Source organism: Atta colombica, unplaced genomic scaffold (assembly GCF_001594045.1).
Source record: "Atta colombica isolate Treedump-2 unplaced genomic scaffold, Acol1.0 scaffold83, whole genome shotgun sequence".
Taxonomy (NCBI): domain Eukaryota; kingdom Metazoa; phylum Arthropoda; class Insecta; order Hymenoptera; family Formicidae; genus Atta; species Atta colombica.
The window spans coordinates 1203656-1211236 of record NW_017259576.1 but is presented as its reverse complement, the minus strand read 5'-3'; the positions used below and the strand labels follow the sequence as shown (position 1 = coordinate 1211236).

Below are 7581 nucleotides of genomic sequence, written 5' to 3'. Positions count from 1 at the left end.
TTTATTATAATATTCATAAATTTTAAGACACAGAGTGTCTTAAAATTCGCGAATTAAAATAGCACAGTAAAAAAGTTTTTAAAAAATAAATTATAAAAGTATTTGCCGTTTGTTCGAAATGATTTTATACTTTTTAAAATATAAAAATGATAAAAGTTTAAAACTGGCTCCAATTATAGATTATGAATAACAGTATTTACTATCGACATGCAGCGATTTGCGGATAAATGATAATTTAATTGTAATCTTTAATTAGCCATATAATTTTTATGTTTATGTTTTAAAAACTGTTGCTCAGAATGACAAATATTCACAACAACAAATAAATATAAAGTACTAAAATATCTTACTAAGTATAATATAGAATTTTAATAAACCAGCTGTCTCAGCAAAACACGATTATATGAAAATTGCGGTTGGTTCTGTCCCCGAAATGATAAATTAATGTTTATTAAGCATTGCTAGAAAATTATGTCAATTTATAATAAGGAATTCTGCAAGCTCATGTAAAATTTTCAATTATATTCGCGTAAGCACCGTTATTCCAATTGTTATTTCGTTGTCATAAACGTATTCACGCGTTAGTGGTTTTTGCATACGTAGAGAATTTCATGTGGATTATTACGTTTATTTATTCGGTGGAGCTAGCTAGGTGACCTGCCATAAAACAATATTTATTTTACATTACACGCAATGTGTTTCCCAACAATTTTTTACAGTATTGTGTTTTGCGTGTGCAAATCTACTGTACATAAAAGGTCTAAACATGTGAGAAGTATACGTTATAATTATATAATAAATTCAATTATATAAATCAATTATATAATAAAACAAATTGGACTTTATTTTATGAAATATAAAAATATAAAAATATAAAATATAAAATATAAAAATATAAAAAATTGAGATACTTAAAAAATTAGTAATTATAATATACAGTCTACTTTATCAGTTATATTTTTATGATTCAAGATATATTAAAGATATAATGTTAAATAGAGAATTTTTTAAATTATAATATGATATAATAATGTGATATTTCTAATCATTGAAGTATCAAGAAATTGTTTATTATTGTTCCAATGTTTCTCAATGACTAACTAAAGTATTATTGTATACTTGAATATTATAGAAAAATGATAATATTTTAATGTGCATTGTAATTAAATATAATATCTATTATTATAAACTCTCTACAAGCAGAAATTTTTCAACCATTTTATAATGGACGAATCAGAATTTTCTGGTTAAATTTGTTAAAATTCTGATTGAGACAATATTTCTGGTAAAATCTATTAAAATTCTTATTTTTACCAAACTAATTATATCAGCCAGAATTCTATCAGTTATCTCAATTAGAATTCTAGTAGATTTATCCAGAAAATTTTGATTCCTTCATTTTCCACCAGAATTTTTCAGTATGTCCCAATTAACTTCGTAAAAAAATTCTCCCTTCGAGATTTGTCACGTTAAATTACTTTCTCACGAAATTTCGTTTCTGACAAATTGAGAGTTATTTCACGAGTAGGTTCATCACCGAAAGCATCTCGCATTTCATCCGTGTAAACTTCAGTTCGTCCCTCTTTCCTCATCGCGATATTGTGTGCTCGTCGAATCGCGAAGCCTTGTTTTGTCGTGTGATATCCGGAGTTTATTTTCGTGCCCTCTCATTCTGCCAAAATGAGGCACGCCGCGGAAATTAAACTCGAGAATAATGAGTTAATTTGAGCTCGCGATTAGTTACTCCACTCCTGCCCGAATGGACGCTCGACTAGAGTTTCGCGCGTGGAATTGCATCGAATTTTTCAACTGTAGTAAACGCTTGCGGCAGAAATGAAATGGAGCATGATATAATGATAAAGATTGTACATAATTAATCTTCTTTCCGAACTTAACTTTCTTTCAATTATACTAATATTAATAATTTATTCATTTACATACATTGTAACGTCTTCTTCAAAGTATGGAAATTTAAATATCTTATTATACTTTTTTTTTAAATATATACAAATTATCAATTTCCGCGAAAATAAAGTCATGAAAATTATTAAAAAAGAGAAAGGTAATGTAAATGTTTTCTTTTTATTTTATTTTATTTTCCAATAATAATGATCTGAATAATTTATAAGAAATGTATATAAGAATATTTAAGCAGAGAGAGAGAGAGAGAGAGAGAGAGAGAGAGAGAGAGAGAGAGAGAGAGAGAGAGATTCTATTATTCTATAACTCAAATAGTCTCGTTATTTAATGCAACAATTATTGAGTTTCCGATTACATAGATGTTTTGCAAGAATGTCAGAAAGTTAATACTAGAGTAACTAAGTGTCTTCCACTTCGCTATTGCTGAACACTTCGCTAAGCTGAACCCAAATCTACATGCGTAGAATATTTTGGCGCTATCTTCATTATTCTATGCCTGCTTACGTCAGCTACAAGAATGCGAATCTTCGTTGAAGAAGCCGCATGATTTGCGAAACTTGTCGACAACGTACATTCCGAAAATTCCGCCTCGCGAAATTTCGTTTCGCATAGACCTCCTTTCGTGCTCGTTGCGATCAGGAGTTAGAGAGAGATTGAGGAGGAAAGGTAACCACTATTACGGCACACGCAAGGAGTTAATTAGGTCCTGAAGTAATCCTTTGTTCCATTTTAATGGGACTACAGTTGTAACAGAGTCTCATAAACAAAGGCATGTATTATATTAACGTGAAACTAATCACGAAATATCATGTCTTCGTCGAGATGAAACCAGTATTGTCGATCGTGTTATTGTTATCATAATTGTTATTATATGTAGAGACTTAAATTCTTGTGATGAATTTATTAACGAATGAATTATCGATCTTATAAAGTGTGTTAACATAAAATACATTATATTAGCAAAAAAATAGAAAACAGATTCTTTAATAAATTTGACTTTTTCGTAACAAATGTGTTTTTAATTATTATCTTTCTTGTATATAATTTTGTATTTTATAATACTAAATATATTACAATATATGTTGCCAGACATATCTTAATCAAATTTTTATTAAACAAAAAGAAATGTGAAATTAATTAAGAAACAAAACTTTGTTATTCACACTTCGCAATCAATATAATTTTAGAGAACTTTTGTTTTTATTATAAAATAGTTTTATCGTTTACAAAAATTAAAATGAATTGAAATTTTTTAGAAAAAAAGATTGATGTTATTTTATCAAATTTTTCTAAAAAATTATTCACAAGTATTGATAAACTAAAAAATTAAAAAGAGATATTCTAATAAAATGAAATATATAAAGATTCAAAAATCTTCCCTTAAAAACGTTTGCAGAATCTAAATATCTCAAAATTTAATAAAGTTGAAGAATTAATTTCAAACTATTGGGAGTTAAGAAACACAAGAGATTAATTAAGAGAAGAATCATAAAAGAATTATTAAAGAAACATAAGACGATAAAGCTTTGCTATCAAACACGATTCTATGATCTTAACTTTCGAATAATATTTTATACAAAAAATTACTTTATAGTAGAAAATATCACTTAAGAAATAATGATAAAAAACACTTATAAAGTGTGAAATGCACATATATTTATACATGTCATATCGAATTGCGTAGATGAGTGTAAACGAGAGGCTGCGTAAATTTCGGCAAAAATTATAATATTTGTTATGAAAAATCGCAGATTTTTCGTTAAAAATATGATAAGTCGACAATTATCAGTGTTAATTTTATGTTTTAATCTATGGTCTGATTTGTAAAGTTGTTCTATGATTTTATATAATATTACATATAACATTATACTAATAACTATACATATAACTATAATTACATGTTAAACTTCATATAACTACATACTAAACTACATACGAATACTACAAAATTATGTAACCATGCATTAGAAACTTTATAAAGAACCAAGGTTAATATCGCATTTACTCCATTGTTAGCTTGGCCTTCGAGAAAATGATTCTCTCATTACGTACAAGAAAAATTATCGTGGATCTTGTATCACTTTTAACATTCAACGCATTACTTCCGGGTAACCTTTAGTAAAAAAAAAAAAACCGGAAAGTAATTTTTTGCCTAGCTTGCAATAGCCATCTATACTCTTTAATCGTCCTCTTCTTCGCGAGTCAAACAATTCACGTAACGGGGAACATCGATAATTAAAGTCATGGTAGATCAATGTTAAAGGACTGTAAGAGCACTCACGATCCTTGAAATGTGGCTCTTCAGCTGGTCGTGTACACGCGCCTTTAATTAAAGCTATCCGCTTCGTTTCGTAGTGCTGATAAATAATTGTTTGCGAAAGTAGTCGACGGTCGTATTATACTTACTCGCGTTCCTTTTAATTTGCGCTTGTTCCATTACTCCTAATTCGTTCGTGTGCAACGTCGAATTCGTCGACGACGGCGGATATATCGCCAGAGGGTGGTATAAATGAGACGCGGGATTGAAGAGAGAGAAAATGAGAGAACTAATTCTACTTTTAATTTCTTGAGATTTCCACTTCGGAGAGGCAGCCGCGGAATCGATAGCACACTGCCATTTTTGCTTCGTATTGGATCGGCCGTAATTAAAAGAGATTCCTGGCTTTACCCTCGATGTTTTTCTGGAATAAAATCGCAGCTGGTCCCGTATATCGGGTACATTTGTCCGTCTAACTTGTTCTTACAGATGACTCCGCAAGAAGTCTGTGCACTTTCCCATTTATAACGGATTTAACTTTAACAAATACTTTCTGATTTATGCCCAATTTAATTTTTATGCGCAAGCTTACAGTTTAATTGAAATTTAATACAAACTTTTGGAAAAATTTATATCCGCGCGTAATCTTCATGAGAAATATATTTATTCAATTTCAGGAAAATCCCACGAAAAATGGGATTTATATTGAATTTAGTAATAGAATAAATCGTAAATAGATTTTTACAACAGGCAGAAATCCTATACACGATTCATTTAGCATCTTTGTATTAATAAATAATATAAACAAGAAATAAATAAATCCCATAAATCTCATAAAAGGATAATTTCTTAAAAATGAATTTGACAAAATATTCTCACGCGACGAGCTATCGCATGATATGAACTAACAGAATAATGAATAGTAGTTAATCAAGAAATTCGACACGCAACAGAGAGCTGGTATATGTCTTGCTTCGTAATATCGCGTTGGCATGTCCAATAAACAAACAAACACGAGATAAAACGATATTCCAGCCTCTCACCTCCTTGGAGACTTAAGACCAAGGAATATGTCTGCGAAGTGTTCTCACTTTCGTATCTTCTCTAAAGTTAAAATACGAGAAATACTAGCATTTCTAGCGTATACTAGTTGTGCAAGTAATCTCGAGATTTGCATGGATCCTATGCCTTTGCGGCGACACGTGTTACGGATATGCGACAGGAGGGCATATTACATCCGCGCGAAACGCAACGGGAATAGTTTCACAGCAGTGCGAGCGAATTGTTCTTACGCTTATCTTTCCGCTGTCCCGCCGCAGAGAAATATCGCGTCACATGACGTTACATTCACGCAGTAATTATATAAACTATTCTGTAGATAATGATAACATATTTTACGCGATATTTCGTTCCTGATTTCTCTGTTATAAATTTAATTCTCTCCCTATCCTCGTCGCAAGTTGAAAGATTATGCACGCCTCTCAGAGCAACGTATACTTTTCCTCTGTCACAGCTTATTCCCTTAAATTAGCTGATTTGAAAAATTTGTTGGGACGCTTGCACCGTTCGCTGCCGGCTCACAGCTTTCAATATTTCATATCTCGTCGCTTGAATTAAGTTTTCCGGAGTCAACCGTTCGTATATCTCTCCAAATGAACAAACAGACACAAATCCAAATCAATATATCCCTTTCGCGCTGTAACGCGCGTTGCTATGTGTGCTTCACTACACGTGTTTTCCTGTTTGCATTCTACGTAGATCTCGCCAACAACAAAGTGTTGTTTGAAGCTTAATTAGAAGCATTAATATGGATAAACTGAAAACCCTTCCGCCATCGAAATACTTTCCGGGCCATCCTGAAGGATTTGCATGTTGGCCGTTTGCCGACGAACGAAGACGCTCTTCCTCCTTCTTCTTCGCCCATTGGATTTTCCTGCTTTCCTTCCTTTTCGACAATGTTCGGATTTAGTTTAAGACCCCGTAGATTATACTAGCGAGATCCTGGCTCTTCGAATGTCCATATTACGTCTGATGAAGGAATTAGGGAAACATATTACGGTGTTATCTCGCGATGTTGCGACAACGAGAAAATGATCTACGTCTTTTCTTAAACGTACGTAATACAAAGGTGAGTACAAAGAAAAAGAGAATACGGAAAAGAATCTCGTGCTAATTATATAGAAAATTGTCCGGTGAAATGAGTTACGTTTTCTAATAATTTCATATAATGCAGCTTATAATATGGTGAATAAAAAATGTATAGATACAATGAATAATTTTTAAGCTATAATATATCAAAGATATAAAACTTGTGCTTATCTTTGATACTTTTGATCATAGTTCAAAAACTATCTATTGAACCTTGTGTCTGACATCTTCTGATTTTTGACATTTTTTGTTTATCACATTATATATACTATATTCAATTGAAAACTAACTCATTTCACCGAAATTTAATACAATTAATGAGAGATCCTTTCAAAAATTTAAAAGCCTGAGATTTTTCTCTACCGATTTGTACAAAGGCAACAAATTACAAGACAAATGTACATTTCTTTATTATGATTTTTTTTGAACGCGAAAAAATAACGTGATATAACGATGTCACAGTTAATGGAAAGAAGGATTAAGGAAAACTTAATTCGCGAAGCCATGTAGAACGCATCTTAAATAGGTCTTAATCCGTTGAAATGGCGAGGCGTGTAAATGCAGCATCTAATTTTTTTTCTTCTTGCCTTATGGAATTTCGATTGAAAGAGTCATACAGTACCAGTGCTTTCTCTTCAGAGAGATTGTCCAATCTTCTTAGGGAGTATAAAGAGCAAACAAAGATTTGCACAGATTTTACAATTTTTTTCGTCACCCAAAAATACAGACTCTATAACAGAGTCTGGCAACAAGCGATTTTATCAAAATTCTATAAGAGAAAAAGATATACATATCCCTTTATATATGTATACTGTTTTACTCTATAATCCTTAAATGAACTGAGACTGTATAAGTTAGAGTAAACTAGTGCATGTATAAAAGAAAAGATAGTAGTATCTTCCTCCCTCATACGATTTTGACAATATCGCTTGTTGCCAAACTCTGTTATAGGATCTCAAAAGTAAGAGTTTTAACATCTAGGAGAAATGAATCTAACAGTGTCTAATTGATCTTCCAGGGAGTCGGGTTGTCACCGCGACACATCTGCGTTGCGTATGCACTAATTAACTAAGTCGGAGCGCGGTCGTAAATACGCGCAAATGAATTGTCACGACTGTATGCATACGTCAAACGCAAAATTGTCACAATTGTCACGATCCACCTGTCGCATTATCTGCGTTAGGATGTTTCGCTAAAGTTGATATAGGATCGATGTGCTACGAGAGAGCAAGTGAGAGAGAGAAAGAGAGAGAGAG

The 7581-nt window shown here is 31.8% G+C and overlaps 1 protein-coding gene across 2 annotated transcripts in view; it reads left to right on the top strand.

Moving 5' to 3' along the window:
• Positions 1-7581, top strand: part of LOC108692907 (cysteine-rich secretory protein 1-like) — a 55435-nt gene that overhangs the window by 10584 nt on the left and 37270 nt on the right. The gene's annotated exons all lie outside the window — the stretch shown is intronic.